Raw genomic sequence first — 23,333 nt, forward strand, 5'->3', positions numbered from 1 at the left:
GCATTAACGTGAGACACAAAGGTCCACAGAATTTGTTCCCACTCCCATAGATATAGCCATATTTGTTTCCTAGACTTTCTTGTTCTCTGTTTTCCAATAGTATTCTTCCTAGGCCAGTGGTCAACCAGGTAAATTACTTGCTACTTCTTGGTATTCCATGTATACCCTTGCCACGGTTCTTTCTCCCTTCATACAAAAAGAATGATTGCTATAATGCTCACAGATGAACTGACTGTGAAGATTTCCCTTCACCACTATCCTTTAGGGCCACCCTTGAGTGGGGCTGTAATGCAGCAGTAGTTCATTTTTTTTGGCTGGCATTAGCTTGTGCCAATCTGTAAAGCAGACACCAACCTATGAACTCCATCAAGTGGTCATATGGAGCTCTCCATGAAGTCAATTTCAGTGAGAGTGCAGCAGAAATAAGTGAAGTGGGAGTCTAGGCCACCTATTCATGAATTTACCTTCCCTTTCTAGACTTTCTTGATCCAGAATGTAAAATTTCTATCATAAAATCAATTGCTGCTGTGCTCACCTTATTTTATGTAGTAGAACTGGCAATACCCAATTCACAATGGGCAGCTGTAGTCACAGAGTCACTTAGTGTCCCATTGAAGAGATCTCAGTCTCTACTAGGGCAGAATAGCATGTCAGGAATTATTTTCCTCATAAAGGGTATTTCTGTCCTTCAGAAGGCAGATACTTGCTCCAAAACTTTAAGAGCCTGAGCTTTCATTCTCTTCTTGGGACCTGCTGGCGAATCCACAGAATATCCTTGTCCAGGATGGATATCTGTAGTGTTGTAAGACCTGCTGGGCTGGGCTGTGTGGCCCACATGGCAGGGAAGCTGGCATTTCAGCCTGAATCTGTTATAGACTCTTGTAGGTCCTACCTGAAACTGGCAGCCTTCTGAGTTATCTGATAAATGGGAAAATGGGTTACACTGCTGCCAAAAGCCAAGACGCCCAGCAAGTGCTGTACTTCTTTGTAAAAGGTAGAAAGGGCAAGATACAACTATATGTCCTATACCTTAGAAGGGATTTTTTTGTGAGACAGGGTCTCACTCTGTCACCCAGACTGCAGTGCAGCAGTAGTTCATTTTTTGGCTGGCATTAGCTTGGCTTGTGGCAACCTCTGCCTCCAAGGCCCAAGCAATTACCCTGCCTCAGCCTCCCAAGTAGCTGGGATTACAGGCACGTGCCACTACTGCCCGGCTAATTTTTGTATTTTTAGTAGAGACAGGTGGCCAGGTTGGTCTTGAACTCCTGACCTCGAATGACCCACCCACCTCGGCCTCCCAAAGTGCTGGGATTACAAGTGTGAGCCACCATACCCGGCCAGAAGGGATTTTTTAGAATGCCGCAGACTAAGCATGTTGCTAATGGAAGAGGTCCCTGAATCTTTGTGGGATTTATCTGCTGCCCCCAACCTTCAGATTTCTTACTAGACTAGCTAGGCTTCTTTCTACTTTTTGCCCACCAACTCTAATTAGCATATCATCAGGTAGCAGACCAGTATGATGATGTGCGTGATGTCCAGATTATCCGTCCCCACAAACTCTTATGAAGTGGAACCCCTTGGGCAAAGCAGTGAATTGGTATTGCTATTGTTCCTAGATAAAGGTTTACTACTTTTGATTCTCTCTATTGATAGGAATCAAGAAGAGAACACATTCACCAGATTGATAATCACATATAAAGTGCTACAGGCTGTGCTGATGTGTTCCAGTGAAGACATATCTGGCACAGCAGCTATGATAGAACCTACCTATTGGTTAAGTTTGTTAAAGTGCATTGTCATTCACCTTAATCTATTTGCTTGGGGTTTTTGTTGGTTTTGTTTCTTACAGGGGGCAGATAGGTGAATTGAAAGGATATGAAGCGCCACCATTCTGCATCCTTTAAGTCTTTCAAGTTGACACTAATATCTGCAATTCATCCTGGGACATACTCCTATCAGTATAAGCTCAAACCTTGTATCCAATGATCTTCAAGAAGTCTTGGATTTCTGTTTACCAGTTGACAGTTACTTTGGCAACTGGCCACAGGTCCCTTTTAGGAACGATTGGGGGACAGTCACCAATAATACTTGTAGTGGTATACACTTTCCCTACACTTCCCTAGGGGGATCCAGCAACACTTTTAATCAGTGAATTCCTGGTTCCTGAGACATTAAAGTTTTAAAATATGTGCCTCTTAAGATGATGAAATATAGTAACTTGATGTGGTTACTATACACAGTACTAGAGGGAAGAATTTTCCATAACACAAATGTTTAGATTTAAATTCATGCCTTGAAGCCAGATAAATGAAGTATAAGCTATAATTACAAAACACCTAGTTCTTCAGTGTTTGGATTTATGAAAATTGCCATGATTGCTATCTATTGTGAGTTATTAATCCAGTTACTTTTATTACATTTTAACAGTTTTAGCTATAACATAAATTCCATGGGTTTTCGTTTTTGTTTTTTGTACTACCTTAAAAAAACCTATCATTGTTCTGTGGGGTTTTTTTTGCTCAGTTATGTGTTTGTATCAGCTTTATGCCCAGACCCATACTATATGTCTTCACATATAATATCTCAGTGCTCACAGTGGTCTTCCTTGGGAGGTGTTTGACTCTCATTTAGATGCAAAACTGAGACCCAGAAATGTCATCTTTTTTGACTTTTATGTCACAGCTGGTAAGTGAAAGAGTCAGAATTCAAATTCATGTCTCCTAACTCTAAACCCAAAGCTCCTTCTACTATTCCATAGCTATCTTCCTAAATCTGGTCTATTTTCTCTCCCTCTCCCTCCCCTCCTCCTCTGTCAGTTGATGTGAAATTCACACAGTATAAAATTAACCATTTTCAAGTATACCTGCCATTCAGTGGCATTTAGTACATTCACAATAGTGTACAGCCAGCACCTGTATCTGGTTCCAAAATATTTTCATCATCTCAAAGGGGAGCTCGTGCCGATTAAGCAGTCATTCCCCATTCCCCACTCCTCCCAGCCCCTGGAAACCAGGAATCTGCTCTCCATCCACATGGGTCTACCTATTCTGGATATTTTGTGTAAATGGAATCCTACCATATGTGACCTTTGTATCTGACTTCTTTCACTTAGCATAATGCTTTCAAGTTTCATCTACATTGTAGGGTGACAAAGAGTATGGGCAATCAGACAAGTGACCCAAAGGGAAAACAGATGTAAACAGGCCTGGCTAAAGCTTGCAGCAATTTTTGGACAGGTTCATTTCTAACACATCAATGTAGATAGCAGCCCCATTCCATGCTGTAATACCTTATACCTTAGATACAAAAATCTGAACATCAAAAAAATCTGCGTACTTGGCCGGGCGCGGTGGCTCACGCCTGTAATCCCAGCACTTTGGGAGGCCGAGGCGGGCGGATCACGAGGTCAGGAGATCGAGACCGTTCTGGCTAACACAGTGAAACCCCGTCTCTACTAAAAATACAAAAAATTAGCCGGGCGAGGTGGCGGGTGCCTATAGTCCCAGCTACTCGGGAGGCTGAGGCAGGAGAATGGCGTGAACCCCGGGAGGCGGAGCCTGCAGTGAGCCGAGATCGCGCCACTGCACTCCCGCCCGGGCGACAGCGAGACGCTGTCTCAAAAAAAAAAAAAAAAAAAATCTGTGTACTTATTCTCAGAGGCTTAGAGCTACCAAACATACTTTCCCGTGTCGAAAGGTTTTAAGAGTTCCCATCTTGTGAAGGAGGCTGTTTCTAGCCAGTTGGCAGAGGAACACTATGCATTTATCCCTTCTGGATCTCATGGCAATCTTAGGCAACATTTCTAGAAAGCGGCGACTTAATAGCAATGCATGAAGCCATTATTCACAACTCTTTTATGAGTCAATATTCATGCAAAGGGCTTTTCTCTGTTATAAGGAAGCTGAAGAACAATTCTAACAATATCCTATTTCTATCGATGTTTCTTATAATATTGGCTTCTATATCTTTTTTTTAAAATCTCCATTAACAAATTTAACCAATGTGCCAAGGAAGAAAATTTGCTGTGAATTGGAAAATGTTTAAATGAGAGACATAAATTATTCTTCACCTTATGTTTACCAGAGCTTACTTCTCGGTTATTTTTCCCCAACCTGCTTTAGATGTGGAGGCAGAAGAGGTGTGGTATCATTCTTATCTCCCACCATCACCCTGGGTGGGAGATTCTATTTACTCAATTCACAGGATGAACAAACTAGTAAGATCTGTAAAATCTGCTCTCCCCACAATGAGTGATTATACGGAGCTCATGAGCTAATGCTGGTAGCATGATGTAACAGAATACGCCTTGATCACAGGTTAGCTATTATTACTAATGCGGTGGTAGGTCTGAGAGCCTGTCAGATGTGGCCTGATTTAACCCTCGGTGTGAGCATTATATCAATTTGTGGAGGGCAAGCTTCCATGCAGGGACCATCCAGCAGCTGTTTGGCATCAGGGTTGCACAGCTTTATTAGGAAGAGTAACACTTGTCTACTTTTCAAAGGGGACATTTTAAAGACTTCCAAGAGTTCTTATCTTCTTCCAGATATATTCATTCCCAGTAGGGTAAAGGGACTGAAATTCTAACTAGGGGGTCTCTGTGCCAATAGAGCACATAAATCTGTAAGAAGGATTTATCTGTTCTGTGTCAGAGTTTGGCTGAAAATCCTGTTAGTACTGCCAAACCCTCCAGATGCCCATATTTAATGCTTGGTTGGCCTTATGTAGCATAACCATATTGCCATTTCACAACCACCCTCAATCCCTGGAATCTAAAACAACAAAGCCAGAAGCTCTGAAATGTGCTTTACGAAGCATGAAAGAATCTTTTAAGGCTCTGTCTGATTCAGTTCTGTGTGATGATAGAAGGTCTAATGTACTTGTGAAGGATTCCTTTTACTCATAAGAAACTTGGCACTTTACAGAAAGTATGTATTTCATGACCAAAAAAATAGGGTGGCTTGGAGGGATTGTACTTTCTTTTTGTATTGTATCCAATATATTCAGTATCAACAGCAGCAAAATAGAGAGGAAAAATATCTGGTACAAAGCTATGTCAGCTAAAAGTCATGGTGAAGAGCAGAGGACAGTTTTCCACTGAATTCAGGGAAATTATTGCGTGACTATGTGAAAGGACTACTTACACAGTAAGAGTGGTAAGTAGAAATGGACAGTGGAAGTCAGGAGACCTTCCATAAGTCCTAACAATCTTAGCAAGGCACTTAATCATTCTGTGTCTTACCTTTTGTATCTATTAAAGGAAAACCATATGATGGTCATGTCCTATTTCAGAGAACTGTTAGGAAGACCAAGGACATCATTGTTCAAATGTTCATGGAGCTCTTCCTATTCAGGGACAATCTTCCCCATTCAGCAGAGTAAGACTATGGCAGGTTATTGTTTGTCACATATTTTGAAGAACACAAATGTATTATGCAGGGATTCTGAAAGAACTTGACTATTAAAACAAAGCAACACAAATGAAGTATTTCATTTAAAAGAATCTACACCCATCCTTTTCTTCTCCACTTTTGTAGCAATACAAAATGAGTCCCTCCACCTACATCCATGTTCTTTTGGTTTCCTCACCCTATTTTGACTTTTTCCTCCCTCTCCTACTCTCTCAGATGCTTTTCACAGCTATCTAAACACACTCAAGTATCTTTCCTCTAAAAAAATTTCACTCCATAGTTCTCACATTTGTGTCCACCTACCACTCCTTCCCTGCCTCTATCCTTCCCTTTACAGCTAAATGTTCATAAGGAGCTTTCTCATGTTGCTCTTCTGATTTTTTTACTCCCCATTCACCATTTAGCTTGGTGCAATCTGGCTTTTGCCCCCATTACTTAATTGAAAAAGGTCTTGCCAAAGTCATATTAACAACCTTTGTTGCAAAATCCAAAGGACATTTCCTAAGTTGAATGCTCAGTAGCTTTTGTCACTGCTGACTGCTTCCCTTGGTTTTCTCCACATCATACTCCTTGATTGCCTGGTGCCTTACTTCGGGTCTTCTGAGCAGCACAGGAGGCAGGGCTGCTGTTGCATAATGGGGAGGATACTGAGCTGGTTAGGTGTGCCAACTGCACTCCTTGCAGCTTAACAGCAAATGCATTTTTTTTTTTTTTTGAGATGGAGTCTCACTCTGTTGCCCAGGCTGGAGTGCAGTGGCACGATCTTGGCTCACTGCAAGCTCCGCCTCCCGGGTTCACACCATTCTCCTGCCTCAGCCTCCCGAGTAGCTGGGACTACAGGCACCCGCAACCACGCCCGGCTAATTTTTTGTATTTTTACTAGAGACGGGGTTTCACCATGTTAGCCAGGATGGTCTCAATCTCCTGACCTTGTGATCCGCCCGCCTCGGCCTCCCAAAGTGCTGGGATTACAGGCGTGAGCAAGTACATTCTTAAACGAAGCCTTCACTTCCACAACAGCCACAGCCCACCCCTTGCAAGATATAGATCTGCTTCTCCACATACCTTTGGGGAACAGATTATCCAGGATTCCAGTGGGCCTGTCTTCCTGAGGAGAAGCTTAAAAGAGGTAACTTAGGGAGTAGTCTGACCCCTGTTGCAGCAGTTGGTCTGTCTGGGATCACAATTGGTACTTATCATCTCTCTTCCACTGTTCATTTTAAATTCCCCCTCGGCTTTCACCTCTGCTGGTCTTGATGACTTATCTGCTGATATGATCAAAGCCTTCATTTTTGAGGGCCTGAACCCATAGTAACCATACTTTTCTTAGGCTGGGGTTATTGCACTTGTTTGTCTATAGTCACAATTGAGCAAGTATGTCCAACTGGATCATCTGAGTTCCAAATATATTTCTCCCTGTCCTCATTGTGTAACAGCAGCCCTGCTTCTTCCTCCTGATCAGGGTCAGTTACTCCTAACAAGATATTGACTTCTCCTTCAGCCTGCTGGTCTCTGTATACAAGAAGTCCTGAATGCCCAAGTGGCAGTCATAGCCTGAGTTCTCCACAGAGCCTAGTATTATAGGAAGAGGAAACACAGACTCTTTCAGCGAATCATTGAATGTGATAAGTGGACTCTCTCCTGCTTCTGCCCAATGGTTCCCAGACCAATATATTCTTCCTAATTGGGATAACATCCATATAGAGGTTTGTGATGCAGTGTCTAGCCTGCATGATGATACACCACCATGGCAGATGCCATGATGTAGGCAATTGCCTACAAATTGGCATTCCAGTTGTGTCTTTGGTAGGCTCTTGCATTGCTCTATAGAGCTACCTTTCTCTGGATTATGTGATATGTGATAAAACCAGAGGATCCCATGGTCACAGGCTCATTCGTCTCCTCCTCTGTGAAGTGTGTCTCTCATGGTCGGATGCTGTGTTATATGGAATTCTATGTCTGTGGATCACTTTCAAATCCTCCAGCTAGTAGTGCTGCCTGGGACTTTGTAGGTAAGAAAGGCAAACAGTTATCTAGAATAAATGTTTACTACCATGACAATAATTCACAGGTCCTTCCAGGAAGAAATGGCTCAATGTGTCATAAAGTGGCCATGTGATCCCTGTTGTACTGCTCAGGTTTGATACCTGGTATACCACTTTCCACTAGACAAATTGCTGCTGAGTCTGCCTGACATTCTGACTTAATGTATTTTACAGAGCTCAGCTCACAAGGGGCAGTTTAGAATGCATAGCTACTGGCTTCCATGGTCAAATATTCAGTCTCAAACAGGGCTCAGTAGCACCCCAAGAGATGTTTTTCTGCACTGCAGATGGTGTGGCCTCACTCTAGAAATCCAGAGTACTGTATTTTGATTCTTCTATGAAGGCTTGCCATAAACTCCACACCACACTACCTCTTTTTTCACTTTTCACTCTTCCAACACAATAGAGTCTATGAGATCATATGGCCCAAGAGGCAGGGCTGCTTGTACCACAGCCTGGTGCTGCCAAGTCCTGCTCAGGCACTATTCCAAGTTGCCAGACTTACATGTTAACTGATACATGGGCGAAGCAATCTTTCTACAGTATTCAATTCAATGAATAAATCACAGCTTATTTGTCCATTTTCTTAGATATAAACAAAAGTATAACTCTTAACTGTAGGTTCCGAGTTTAGTCTTCAGCTCTTTCTAATATCCCCTTGCACCAGATATAGGCCTTCTCATACAGTGTTCAATTGCTTGTCAGTTGCTGTCAACTTCATCTCAGCATTAGCTGTCTGTAGTAGCTTCAAACTTAACAAAAATCCAGCTAATTCCTTCATCCTTGTATTCATTGCTTTCCTTCATCTTCCTTGCCTCCTCCTCAACAACATCCCTCCAACACACACACACACACACACACACACACGCACGTGCACTTTTCTAAAGCATGAACATTGCACAGGCCAGGAAAGTTCTCTCACAGAACTTTCTTCCAAGCCATCATTGATTAAAGTTTTTAGTAATTGGGCTGCCACCCTGTGCCAGAGACTATCTGTGCCCCCTGTGCCACCCAGAATGGGATCCTCATCACCAGCTTGCAGGAAGTGATCTGCTCCCAAAACCTCATTTTACCTCCTGCTTTCTCAGACCAATTCCAGTACCAACTGTATCAGTTCAGTTATTCTGGGAAGCAGATGCTGAGACAGCATTAGGAGTGCAAGTGGTTCACTGAAAGATAACATCTGTGAAAGATAAAGGGGGAGAGCCCCAGACTGTGCTACAGAGCTGACAAAGTCTTGGTCAAACCAATGGGGAGCTCTAGAGCAAAGACTGCCTGTTAGAGGGACTCACATTAGGCATAGAAGCCAGGCTCTAGCACCACTGCCATGCTCAGCCCTGGGCTGTGGGCTTCCCGGGAAGAGTAGAGCCTTGGTTAAAACACTGTGACAGTTCCTGCAGGTGCTGCAGATGGAGGCTGGCAGCTAACTGCCTCCTGACAGTTACACAGAAAGCTGTTTCCTGGAGGGAGATCTGAGTGGTGCATCTCTGTGGCTGCCATACCCATTTTCTTTTTCATCTTCTCTGTTTGCACATCTGCCTTTCTGTACCAGCTTCTCTTTCTTCCTCTACCTATCATTTAAATGATGCTGGATGGTTTTGAGGTTCTTATCTCATGCCACACTTCTCCAGCCTCACCTACTCCCATTCATACATCTAATGAGATTCTAATGAATTTGAATTTCAGATCTGTAAGCCAGGTCTCTTTTCTGAGCACTAAACTTATTTCATCCAATTGCTCACTAAAATATCATACAGTGTCCTCATATTTAACATTTCCAAAGGTGACATTATTATCTTCTTGGCCAAAACTATCTGTATACCCATCTCAGTGAATGGATCCATCAGTTACCGGATGCTCAAAACAGCATAGTCATCTGCAACAACATGGATGAACCTGGAGGATATCATGTTAAGTGAAATTGGCCAGACACAGAAAGACAAGTGGTGCATGATCTCATGCATACGTGGAGTCTAACGACATTGATCTCATAGAAGCATCATGCATATGTGGAGTCTAACATCATGCATATGTGGAGTCTAATAACATTGATCTCTTAGAAGCAGAGAGTAGGATAGTGGTTACCAAAGGCTGTGCAGAGGGTAGGGGGAGGAAGAAATGAGGAGAGGTTGGTCAACAGGTATAAAGTTACAGTTAGGTAGGAGGAATAAATTCTGATGTTCTATTGCACAGTAGGGTGACTATGTTAACAATAATGTATTGTATATTTCCAAATAGCTAGAAGAGATGATGTTGAATGTTCTCACCACAAAGAAATGATAAATGTTTGAGGTGATGGATTTGCAAATTACTCTGATTTCATCATTATACAATGTATACATGTATCAAAACAGCATACCGTATTCCAAAAATATGTGCTAATTAAAAATAAGAGAAAACTAAAAACATAAAATCAGTATTTAAAGACAAAGAAAAACAGACACATAGGATTATTCTTGATACTTTCTTCTCACTCATCCCTAATATCAAATCCATTATTAATTATTACTAGTCTAAATATATCTTGAATCTGTCTCCATTTCATTTGTTTTCATCCGAGTTCTCACCACTAACATTTTTTTCCACCTGAATGGAAATGGAGTTTCTTTTGTTCTTGCTAAACACAGCAGTCAGGGTGATCAGCCTGTACTGCGGATGGGGTCTCAGTCTCTTGAGTAAAATACGCTATTGGCTTCCATTGCTCTTCAGAAAATTTCAGACTCTTCACATGGTTTATGAAGTCCCCGTGATCTGGCCCTGCTTGCTTCTCTTTGCAGGCAGATCTTTTACTAGTTTCCCTCCACGTCAGTCACTTCTATTATTTCAGCCACTTTGAACTATTTTTATATTCTAGAATTTTATTTCAGCCACTTCGAACTATTTTTACATCCTAGAATGTGTCATTCACTCTGCTGCTCTTATTGCTTGCACAAGCTATTCATTTTTATGGGAACATTCTTTATTTCCACTCTTTTTTTTCTATAATTAACCCTTTTCCATCTTTAATGCATATGAAAGCACAAAAATAGCAACACAGATAACTATGTGCTATCATCAAAATTAACCAGAAGTTAACAATTGGCTTTAACTTAGCTTTCTCTTTTATTTTTTAAATAAATAAAATGTTACAGCACAACTAAAGCTCTGCCACTATCCACTTTTTCCTTCTCTCCCCACGCAGGGATTAAGATAGAATTTTACTGTTTTTGTACCCTCTCTTGCCACCAGAAGAAATCTGCCACCAGCTCAGTTATCTTTCTCTTGATGCTTTCATCTTTGACTTTTATTTGCTTTTAAGGTCTCTTTGTCTTTAATGTTTAACAGTTTTCCTGTAATATGTGTAGATATTGATGAATTTTTATTTACCCTGCTTTGAATTCATTGTTCTATTTTGAATGAGAAGTTCTTAGCCATTATCTCTTTAATATTGTCTGTCCTCATTTTCTCTATTCTTTTCTCATGTGAGTCCTATTAGATGTAAGTTGGATCATCCATCTTTCATTCTTGCCTTTTAACTTCTCTTTTGTGTTTTCTAATATGATATCTCTCTGTGCTACATTTTATCTGGGTTCTTAGCTTTACATACATTTCCAGGCCACTATTCTTCAGCTAACTGCTCTTCTGTCTAATCCATTTCTGTTATATTTCGGTTGTCTGTTCTGTTTCATATATCTGTTCATTTTTGTGGTTTTGATCATGTCTTTTACGTCCTGAATCATTTTTTAAAAAAACTTATTTTATAATCACTTTGAAATCATTCTATTCTCTGTAATTCTTGGGGGTGTCAGTTTGAAAACTGTGAGATCTTAATGGCTCTTTCATGGTGAATTGTTACCTTTTTATTTTATAATTTAGGATTATAAACTCATTTATCATTGAGAAAATGGCTCAAGGGGAGTTCCACAATTGTTTCCAACAGCAACATCAGGGATTTCACTGCTCAGGGATGTATTTTATGATAGTCTCTCAGCTTGGGAGGTGTCTCAGCCATCCAGTAGTTTAAATGCCAACCAAAACACACAAGTTTATGGGCAAGGGCATGGTTCCAGATTCTCAAGAAGGTTTTTTTAAAAATAGAATATTGAGTTTGATGCAGTGGCGTCGGGAGCAGGACGCCTCTTTGCCATTCAGATCATGGGGAAAGCAGTGGGAATCCAAGTGAGGAGCAGCCAGAGGACAACAGAGGAGAGGATGGGAGGCTGATGACCTGGGCCCTGGGCCTGTGAAGGCTGTGACTCTTCTCTAGCTAGAGGACTCTTCTTTTTTGGGAAGGATAGCATCTTCTGAGGACCCCTGCTATGTGAGCAGGCTGACATAGGTGGTGATGAGGTCTATTCCTTTCTAGGTTCCTGTAGAGATCTGTAGGTAGCTGTTCACTAGGAAGTTAACTAAGAAAGAGAACAAAAACTATTCATTTGGATCCAAGGTCCATCACCGCTGGTAGCTGTGGTGGCTTTGGATTGTCGGACGACCATCAGCTTCAGCAGGTCTGCACTAGGGAACAATCATTCTTCCCTAGCCCAAGCGTGCCTCTGCCCTCTGTATCGTTGACAGAGGCTGCATGTTTGGCAAGAGAACATAGTGACTGCTGAACTGAAAGTTGACTCTAACTCTCGCTACCAAGTTTTTCCCTGACACAGTGAAAGAGTATTAAGACATCAGCCTAGGACACGTTGAGAACCAAGGACAAGATGGACAGGGCCAAGTAACTGGGCTTCAACCATGACTGGGACTAAGAATAAGACAAGAGCCCAGGCCAAAGCAGAAAAGAGGCTGCTATACAAGCTAAAGCTGGAGAAGAGAGGGAGGCTACGGGTGTGGTTAGGCCTGTAGCCAATACCTGGGCCAAAGCAAAAGACAAGCCAGGGTCTCTGACAGATGCAGTGGCAGAGATGAAGGCAGTGTCTAAGAACAAGGTCGGTGCTGAGATGAAGGAAGGAGCCCCTGTCAGAGCCTAAGGCTCTGGGCAAAGCCACTGGAGATTTCAGTCCCGAGGCTGGGAATGAGTCCACCAGCTCCACATGTAAAAATGGGGCTGGTATTGATGCCTGGGTCTGGGCTGAGGAAGAGGCCACTATCAATTCCTGGTTCTGAAATGGAGAAGAGGCTGGTAATCATTCCGGTGCTAAGAATGATAAACCTGAAATTGGTGCCCAGGTCTGTGCTGAGGAGTTGGAGCCTGTGACTGGGGCCAGTTGCAAACCTAGGTCTGGGGCTGAGGAAGAGGAGGAAGAGAATGTCATTGGGAACTGGTTTTGGGAAGGAGATGATGCTAGTTTTGACCCTAACCCTAAATCTGTGAGTAGGATAGTTAGATCTCAGCCTGTGGATGAAATTAATGAAAAAAAAAAAAAAAAAGGCCCAAGGACTGGTCTGAGGTAACTATCTGGCCCAAAGCCCCTGCTGTAACTCCAGCAGTATTTGGATTAGATCCCAGGCATCTAAGGCAAGGCCTCCTTCATATATTGTTTTGGCCTCAGCTGAAGAAAATGCCTATTCTTTGCCTGTGGCAACAGCCTGCCCTTCCAGGAACACTAACTCATGCTCACAGCCTATCCCTGAGTGTCCTTTTGGTTCCAACCCTTGCATCCAGACCATAGATGGGATTAGACACCAAATCAGGATTAGGGAGGTAAATGGGATTAAGCCATTTGCTTACCCTTGCAAAATGGAATGCTATGTGGACTCTGAGGAATTTGAACAACTTGTTAACTTACTTAAGTCAACTACTGATCCTCTTGTTCATAAAAGAGCACAGATTGCAATGGGTATCCATAACGTTCACCCATTTGCCCAAGAGTTTATTAATGAAATGGTATAATGATGCTTATTGAAAGCTTGCTCAGTTTTCCTTCCCCAGAAATGAGAAAATTACTAATTTTCTTATGAGTAATTACTCTGAATCCTCCTTCTGGGGATGAAAGACAATGCAAAATTGAATTACATGTTAAGCATATGTGTAAAGACACCATGTCATTTCCTTTGAACTCACCTGGACAGCAATCTGGATTAAAGATACTAGGGCAACTGACTACTGATTTTGTCCATCACTACATTGTTGCCAGTGACTTTTCAGAGCTTTTTCATTTGCCATCCTTGAGAAAGTACAAAACCAGACACCTTGTTTTGAAAGTAATTTTAAATATATCTGAAAATCCAACTGCAGCCAGAGACATGATCAATATGAAGGCACTGGCAGCATCAAAACTCATCTTTAACCATAAAGAGGCAAAAGCCAGTCTTGTTAGTGGTGTGGCCATATTTATTAACATAAAGGAGCATATCAGAAAGGGCTCAATTGTAGTTGTTGATCACTTGAGTTATAATACACTCATGGGCATTCTCAGGGAAGTTAAAGGGATTATTGAAGCAATGTAAAATGAGCCAGAGATAGAACACTTTGAACCATCTCCAAACTCTAGCAGGCTGTACATTCCCAAAGAGCCTTGTATCATGTTTGGTTATTATGGTGTACAAGTTATACATTGCATCTTTAACACATAGTTACCTGTGACAAGCTCTAGGTTTGAGCTAAACTATTTTGGGGGTATCAGATGAATATCATATCACTGGCTGAAAATGTTTGTTGATTTTTATCTTGTTTAGATTGGCATATTTTTAACATTTTATTTAAGATAGCGAACGAGTTCATTGTAAGTGAGCTAACTTGTTCATTAGTATCTCCTTAGATCCATCTGTGGCTTAAAATGGCAAAAAAGAAAACTTCCTTGAATTTGTAATCTAGTTATAGAAGTAAGGCATACACACACACAAAGATAACTAACAGTACCTAGAGAGAGAGTGAGTGTATGTGTGTGTGTGTGAGTGTGCACGTGTATACCCATGACCAAATGTGCACTCTCTACATAAAGGAGGCAGGGGTTGCTATAGGCTGTTTAATGTAAGAGAAACTACTATTTTTCTCCTATTCCAGCTGTATCAGATACTCATTCCACAACACAGAAAGATCCAGAATTTCAGACAAAATGTATTATTTGTTCAATTTTAATTTTGCTTCTACATCTATAACTCTTAAATTGTCAGGCTGTTTCATTTATGTCAAAGTCATCTCACAAAAGAGAAGGTGGAAACATTTTGTGAGTGCCTATTCTATGTCAGACACTAAGTTGGCACCATATTTTGCAAGTTTATTTTTTTCCTGTACTCACAGTGATCCTGTAAACTAGGTACTCGTATTTTTATTAGAACTCATTAGTCTGGGTACCCTCCAATGAGAATTAGAGAGGGTAAATACTTTTTCCTAGATTCCCACAGCAGGTAGGTGGCATAGCTGTTTTATCTGACACCAGAACCCATCTCACCATACTCCTTTACAGTCCCCCTGAAGGACATTTTGAGGTGACGGCCTTCAAAGCTCAGAGACTGGTTTTAACGTTTAATTTTGCAATGGACGATGTCCATGCCAGGTTACAATTCTTAACTTCCTCCACATGCATGTGTCCATTAGACATTTGACTGCATCTGGCTGGAGGTCAGCTGAAAAGTCTGAGATGAATAGATGGATTTTATCTGGCAGTGTCAGAAAAATAGTAGGTGCCCCAAACTTTGTTCAGTGAGTAAGATGGAGATTTGGAGTCATCAGCAAGGGGAACTTGTTAGATGTCCTTTGCATCTTTTTCTATCCATTTGTACTTTATCTTCCCCAAAGAGCTGAAATCATCCTGTACATTGTTTTATATCCTGAATTAAAAAGTTAATTGCTTTTGGCCGGGCGCGGTGGCTCAAGCCTGTAATCCCAGCACTTTGGGAAGCCGAGGCGGGTGGATCACGAGGTCAGGAGATCGAGACCATCCTGGCTAACACGGTGAAACCCCGTCTCTAGTAAAAATACAAAAAATTAGCCGGGCGTGGTGGCGGGCGCCTGTAGTCCCAGCTACTCAGGAGGCTGAGGCAGGAGAATGGCGTGAACCCGGGAGGCGGAGCTTGCAGTGGGCGGAGATCGCGCCACTGCACTCCAGCCTGGGCGACAGAGCGAGACTCCGTCTCAAAAAACAAACCAAAAAGAAAAAGGTAATTGCTTTTTTCCTCCTTGCAAAATCATGCCTTAATTTTTTTTTATCATTTGTGATTTATTCTCCTATGTGTCCTATGAAAGGCCAAAGGGCTTTATCTTTTACTAGTAGGCAAGCCTGGGCATTTCTGCATTTGTACCGGCTAACACGACAGAATAAATGTAATCGGAGAAATTTAGATCCAGAATTGCAGCTTCAGCAATACAAAACAGCAAAGCTACAAGAGGCTGCTGTGCCAATCTACAAGACAGTGATTCTTAGTCGTTGGTATGGACCAGAAAGCATGCCCAGGACGTTTAGGTTATGGCTGAATTCTCTAAGACTCATGGTGGGAATTATAATCCCTAGTCTGAGCTGAAACGGAAGTTTCTATGTGTGAAAATATGGGGTAATATGCTTTGAGGTTTTCTGACAGTTAAGAAACTAAAACAAGATCATACTGTAAATATGTATGGAACTTGCTTCCCCCCAGTTGTGTATTGTAAACATCTTTGCATGTCAATAAATATGCCTCTATAACAACAACAACAACAAAATAGAATATATACAAGGGATATGCAAACTTTGGTCAGTGGGAAGATCTTTGCTGACTCACATTTTCATTAAGTGTATAGCACTTTGACATCCCTCATTTTGTAGCAATATCTTAATTCCAACTCTTCCTGTCACATGTGCTGACATCTCTTCTTACCTAGTGTCAGCATTAAAATCCAAACTCTCAGCATCCTGAGGCTGGCGATTCCTTCCCCACGATCATCTTTCTACTTCTTGAGCATTCACAGAGCTTGTTACTCTGTTTTCAGTTCTTTCATAATATCTGGGGAGTTCCTGGATTTCTAGAGAGTTCAGCTATTCGTTTGAAATAATCGTTATGTTTTATCTAACATTTATCAGTGGTCATAGTGGGAAGGTTTGGGGATTATGTAGACTTCCAGGAAGTCTTCATCTTTCAGTTCCTAGATTATTCATTGCCCAGATATTTATTGTCTTGGGGACTATATTGGGTATTGAAGAGAGTTGGTAAAAAATACAGATAGAGAGAGATAGCTAAAGATAGAGATAGATCCTACACTATTAACTTTACAATAAAATTAGACATCAGTTTCTCCAGGAGGCTTTCTCTAACTTTTCTCAAATCTCAAAATTAGCTATTATACGTAGCTAACTCACTGTATATTTCCTCATTCTGTCATTCTTTTTTTTTTTGTTTTTTGTTTGTTTGTTTTTTGAGACAGAGTTTCGCTCTTGTTGCCTAGGCTGGAGTGTAATGGCGCAGTCTTCCTCACTGTAACCTCTCCCTCCTGGGTCCAGGTGATTCTCCTGTCTCAGCCTTCCAAGTAGCTGAGATTACAGGCGCCCACCACCACTTCCTGCTAATTTTTGTATTTTTAGTAGAGATGGGGTTTCATCGTGTTGGCCAGGCTGGTCTCAAACACTTGACCTCAGGTGATCTGCCCGCCTTGGCGTCCCAAAGTGCTGGGATTACAGGCGTGAGCCACTGCTCCCGGCCTCATTCTATCATTCTATCACACTATTTTAATTATATGTTAATTTGTCTGTATCATCTTCAAGATTATAAGTTCTGAGAAAATGGTAAAGCATGTCCTTCTGATTAGTTATTCCACAGTGTCTTGCACAAAGTCCACCACATTGCAGAAACAAGATTATTATTGCTGAACACAGTTGCTTCAGAAAGTACTTGAGAATTTTCAGTATCTTTTAAGAAAATTCAATTAGCCTGTTTTTCCCAACATTCATGCACTATCGACCCTTCCTTTTTCTCAAGTTTGTTCTTCTCTGTATGTAAATTATCTCAAGCCTCCTGTATCCTTAAAAACAAAGAAAAAAAGGAAACAGTAATACCTTCCCCAGTTTCCTGGATCTAAGGATTGTATTCTGTATCTCCTTCTGTCAAATATTACACAGTTTACCATTCCTGCATTTATAAGCTCTTTTAAAAGCCAGCCAAAGCAATCCTGGTGCTTCCCAGATGCCAGTTCCACAGGAATATTGGTCCCCCATGAGGCAATTTGCTAAAGCACTCTGGCTCTTTCCTGATGTCTGCACTTATGACTCATGGCTGATTTGATTACTTCCCAGTGACTCCCTGAATACTTTGCTTGTTTCTATACTTCAACGCTAGTTCAATTTTCTTACATTAATTATGTTTTAAGCATTAATTATGTTTTAGGCTTGACTCAAGTCTTATGCTGCATCCCACACTTTTTAAAAAATTAAAAAACAAAACCTTTTTATTGCATCCCATGCTTTTAATTGACAGCTCAATTCACCTGGGATTTCTCCAGCAGGTCACGCAGCTCTGAAAGCTCTCTATTGCCCCCTTCTGGTAGCTGGCAGACTAGCTCCTCAATCAGCTTACATCGTCAATGCTAACCTTGTTGCTTGATGTTGCTATGCCTCAGATACTAGTATCTTCCTTTCTTTCTTATATTCTTCACTGCCGCTGTTTCTTCATCATCTATTTATTCCTCATTCCTTTCAGACTGACTTCTGCTGCCTCCAGCCTTCTACCAAAACTTGCCATCCCATTGATACAAGGCCCTCTCAAGTCTTCTGGATGATCTCTGTATATGAAAATATTGCCCTTCCCTTTCCTACTTTGCCCCCACACTTTATTCTAAGAACTTGAAATTCTATTAGAAATTATCTACTCTAGGAGTCTTCAAATTTGACAACAGATTAAAATCGCCAGGACAACTTAAAAATACTGTTTCCTGGGCCCCCTTCCTGAAAATTCTCACCTTTTAGGTCTGAGGTAGAGGTCTCTTTTGACCTATTGTCAGCATTAAAATCCAAATTCCCATTTGAACCTTAATTTAAATGTATTTATTTAGTTAGGTAAATCATGCATTGGGTAAAAATTTAAACAATACTTAAATCCACCCTTCCTGTATAAGTGTTCTTACAAGCTATAGAGAATACCTGAGACTGGGTAATTGATAAAGAAAAGAGGTGTATTTGGCACAGAGTTATGCAACCTGTACAGGAAGCATGATGCTGGCATCTACTTGGCTTCTGGGGAAGCCTCAGGAAACTTACAGTTATGGCAGAAGGTGAAGGGGAAGTAGGCGTGGAGGAAGGGGGTGGGGAAGTGCCACACACTTTTAAATGACCAGATCTCATGAGTGCTCACTCACTATCATGAGAACAGCACGGCAGGGGATATCTACCCACCATGATCTAATCACCTCCCACCAGGCCCCACCTCCAACATTGAGGATTACAATTTGACCTGAGATTTGGACAGGGACACAGATCCAAACCATATCACTTCCCCTTAGTTTCCTTACATTTCCTCTCCTAAGGCAATCCTTGTTAACAGTTTCTTAAGGATCCATGTAGGCACAAATTCCATATTCTAAAGACATGTCCCAACTGATTTGGATGCATTTGGTCCACTAAACTTGAGGAGCCTCTGATTTAATTCACCCCTCTCATCTTCCTTGAAATTCTTTCATCCTTCAACATCCTTTATGCTGATTGTCGAACATCTCTGATAGTTTGATTCTGTCTTCTTGGTCCACACCTCCTACTTTTTCTGACTGTTTAATGTGGGCATTCCCCCAAACTACTCCCCTTGATCTTCTTTTCTGTCTATGTTTTCTTTCTTGACACATCTCTCCAGACCTATGAGTCACTCACAGAATATACTCATATCACTTGCGCCATCATCTCAAGCTAGCCACACACCAGTATTTTTTCTACCAGTTAGACATTTCTGTCTAGTTGTCTGGGAGCACCTCAAATTCAGCACCCAAAATGAACTCATCTTTCTGTTAACAAAACTACTTATGCTTCTCTTTTCCCCATTGTCCTTACTTCTGTTATCATTGACTCTTCCTCGGCCTCTTTTATGTTAATTGCACCTTGAAATGACCCACATTTCCTTTCCCTCCACTTCAGTTTCGTTTGTTACAGCATTTTTTACACTAGCTTCACTTGTGGTTACCACTTCCCTGCCCACTGCTCGTAAGCCCCTTGAGGATTCTTCAGGGCAGCAACTATAGTTTCTTTATTTCTATGTTCCCGGCACCTCACTCATTCTCTCATAGTAGGTGTTCCATAGATATGTTGGGTCAATGAATATCCGTTAAAGCTCAAATTTTTAACATGGCCGTCGACATCTTCCATTTCTGATTTACCAACCTCTTTAATTTAGATAACTTAATATACACCTTGCCACAACCAAACTGAACTATTCACAGCTCTCCTGAATGCACATTGCAATCTTCCTTTTGCACTTCTTTGTTTATGCTTTTCTTTCTGCTTGAAATTCTCATCTGTTCCCTGCCTATCAAAATCCTACAAATCCTTCAAGTCTCAGATCAAATGCCTTATTCTTCCCAAAGCCTTCCCAAATCCTTAAGTCCTGGGTTCCCACAGCGTGTGGATTGCACTTTAGTCTCACTTCTATTCGACTAAATTTATAAAATCATCGGATTTTAGTTGTGGAAGACACTTTAGAGGTTACCTAAGACAACCCTGTATTTTACAGCTAAGGGAACTGAGACCCAGAAAGAGTAAATGTCTTGCTCAAGATTAAATATCAGCCAGCGACCAATGGAGCCAGACCTAGAACCCAGCTCTCCTGAATTGTTTTCCAGAGCTATGCTGCCTATGCAATTGTTTTAGCTTCTCTTCCAGACCATTAGTGCCAAAAGTCAAGGATTAAATTTTATTCAGCTTTAATTCCTTATAATATCCAATATAGCACCTTTCATATAGTAGGTTCACAAAAGCTATACTGGATTGAAATGAACATTTAATGTACTGGTTAACAGATATTTTTAGCCAGAGTTCCCTGGAAAACAGAGTGTGAGGCAGAGATTACTTGCTGATATGAGAGTAAGGAGAAAGAAAAGGCAGGAAGGGCTAAGGGACAATGCAGTGACTACTGCTTCCCAGTGAACCTGGAAACCCAGCAAGGAATGTGGCAAGTGGTCTGTACATCCAAGCAAGCTTTCTGTGGCCAGGCTGTATGGACCCATGCCTTGGGGCAGTTCATAATAAGCAACTTACTGTCCCCATATCGTCTCATATCTTTTTTCCCACCAATCAAAGTTACTCCCCTGCACTTCCAGTTCTGTCATCTGGCCCCTTTGATGGCTCTTTGGAAAGCCAGATTCCATGCCCTGCGGGAAGGTTCCTCGGTTGAGTCCAGAGTGGAAGAGGATGCAAATAAGATATGTCCAATAAAAAAAGTTTTGAACCTACACCTGTTACTTAACCCTGTTACTTGAGATTGTTCCTATCTTGGTTTTTGAAATCCATTGATGTTGGAAACACAAAACTGGTGATGGCTTTCTTTAAGAGACAGGCTGAAACAGAAATTTTTTTTGTTTACACGGAGTTTCGCTCTTGTTGCCCAGGCTGGAGCGCAATGGCACAGTCTCGGCTTACTGCAACCTCCGCCTCCTGGGTTCAAGCGATTCTCCTGCCTCAGCCTTCCCAGTAGCTGGGATTACAGGTGCCCACCACCACTCCTGGCTAATTTTTGTATTGTTAGTAGAGACGGGTTTCACCATGTTGGCCAGGCTGGTCTCGAACTCCTGACCTCAGGTGATCCACCCACCTCGGCCTCCCAAAATGCTGAGATTACAGGCATGAGCCACTGCGCCTGGCTGAAACAGATAATTTTTAAATGTTTTGTGCAAGTTAACAGTGACATTCATGAAGAGAATGATTAAAGTACAGCTTGAATAAGTTCTGATTTTTCTCTCTTAAGAATTATGTGCAAATCCATATATGACTTTTAAAAATCATCAGATTTCAATGTTTTCTCATATGATGTTATGATTCTACATTAAAAGAACTATAAACTCTTCTAATTAAATTACTCAAGATAGTGCAAAAGAATCCATGACTCTTTGTCCTCAGATATAACTCATACCCTAAAAGCAAGTTGTTCACCAGTGCACGTGACAAAAAACACCTAAGTAGGGGGAAGAATTCTTTCTTTCAGACAAGTGGTTTTACCTACTTAAAAAAAGCCTTGAAAACTTGGACACCCTTCAAGAGCCTCTGAATATTTCTCTTCAGCAGAAATTCCAGCCCAGATGTTCAATAACTCAGGTTTGTTTTAAAAGAGGAAATAGAGAGACAAATTTTTGTAAAGGGCAAAATTTGAAAGCAATTAATGGTGACATGTCCAAGAATTTTGCTTCATTTTATTATGAACGCAACCATTCTTTCCAAATTTTGTTGTCAGATATTGGAGAAGAGAGAGGAAAAAAGTCTGGGAATTGGAGATAAAATTCAACATTAAAGGAGATATTTTAAATCCCCGTCAAGAGGAAAGGAAGAGTTGATGGCTAAGCTGACTGCCAAAAGACATTGTAAAGTTACCACATAACAACAAGCAATAATAGAAGGGCCTAGGGAAGTTCTGCTCATAGACTTCAAACTTGGAAAGGTGTCCTGCAGACCAAAACCTGCTGACCTAGCAGTGGCAAAGTTGCCTTAAATGAATTCACACCGACAAGCCTGGAGGGATTGTCTCTTGATGCTAAAGTGATTCGGTCATACATATCTGAGGGCACTAGGTGAAATTTCTGGAGAATCTTGGAAAATAAGTGCGGGACCAGAAAGATAGGATCACTTTGTTCTGGTTTACTTTAAAAGGATAAAAGGTGCTTTTCATTTGCTGGATCACTTAAATGCTCTAAGCCTCTGGTTCTCCTATAAAATGGGGACTATTTGCTAGCCCCATTTATCTACCAGAATTTTTCGATAATTTAAAAAAAAGATATGCAAGCTGATCACAAATTCTAAATCAATACAAAAATGGGCATGGTGGCTCACGCCTACAATCCTAGCACTTTGGGAGGCCGAGGCGGGCAGATCACGAGGTCAAGAGATCGAAACCCTCCTGGCCAACATGGTGAAACCCTGTCTCTACTAAAAATACAAAAATTAGCTGGGCGTGGTGGCACATGCCAGTAGTCCCAGCTACTTGGGAGGCTGAGTCAGGAGAATCCCTTGAACCCGGGAGGCAGAGGTTGCAGTGAACTGAGATCATGCCACTGCACTCCAGCCTGGCGACAGAGAGACTCTGTCTCAAAAAAAAAAAAAAAAAAAGATAGTGAGTGACTATTTAAGTCTCTTTCTTCTTTGCATTTTCATTGCACTTTACACATACTACTGTTGTAGATCTTACTGTGTTGCATGATGGAGAGGTTTATGTCCAGTTTCCCAACTGGAATGTGAGATACTCAAGAGGACAGACGTCAACTTATTTTTCATATGACCCCCCCCCAACCCAAAACAAGGATTAGCATTTAATGAGTGCTTAACAAATACTTGCTGAATGCAGCAAGATTAAAAAATAATCTCAGCAGACTGTGCTGCAAAACAGAATTGCAAGATGATACCTAACTAAGATAAATATAAACCCTACATTTGACTCTAAATAATAAATTGCACAATTATTGGATTGTAAAGTCCTAGTCCAGAGGTCACGGTAAAAACATCTGGGAGCTGCAGTTAACTATAAAAAGAGACAAGAGACCGATGAAGTTTCTAAAAATATTAACTTATTAATACTAGCATAGAATCATGGGAAATGATGGGAACCAAGAGAAATGATAGTCTCACTGCGTTCCTTGTGGGTCAAATCACATTTTAAGAGGAATTGATAAACTAGAGTAAATTCAGGTGACTCCATCTAATAAGATAGACAGTACCCCATGCTATACCAAAACGAGTTAAAAGAGCTCAAGTAGGGCTCTGGGGAAGAGAAAAATAAAATATAGATTTGAGCTGTCTTCAGTTATTTAAAGGAGATCCAGTGTTGTCCCAGTAGGCAAAACTTAGACCAAAAAAAT

The 23,333-nt window shown here is 41.2% G+C and overlaps 1 protein-coding gene and 1 pseudogene across 1 annotated transcript in view; both read left to right on the forward strand.

Moving 5' to 3' along the window:
* Window positions 1-23,333, forward strand: part of TSHR (thyroid stimulating hormone receptor) — a 193,257-nt gene that overhangs the window by 15,739 nt on the left and 154,185 nt on the right. The gene's annotated exons all lie outside the window — the stretch shown is intronic.
* On the forward strand, window positions 12,179-13,834 carry LOC109029524 (G protein-coupled receptor associated sorting protein 3-like; annotated as a pseudogene).

This window comes from Gorilla gorilla, chromosome 15 (genome assembly GCF_029281585.2).
Source record: "Gorilla gorilla gorilla isolate KB3781 chromosome 15, NHGRI_mGorGor1-v2.1_pri, whole genome shotgun sequence".
Classification (NCBI taxonomy): domain Eukaryota; kingdom Metazoa; phylum Chordata; class Mammalia; order Primates; family Hominidae; genus Gorilla; species Gorilla gorilla.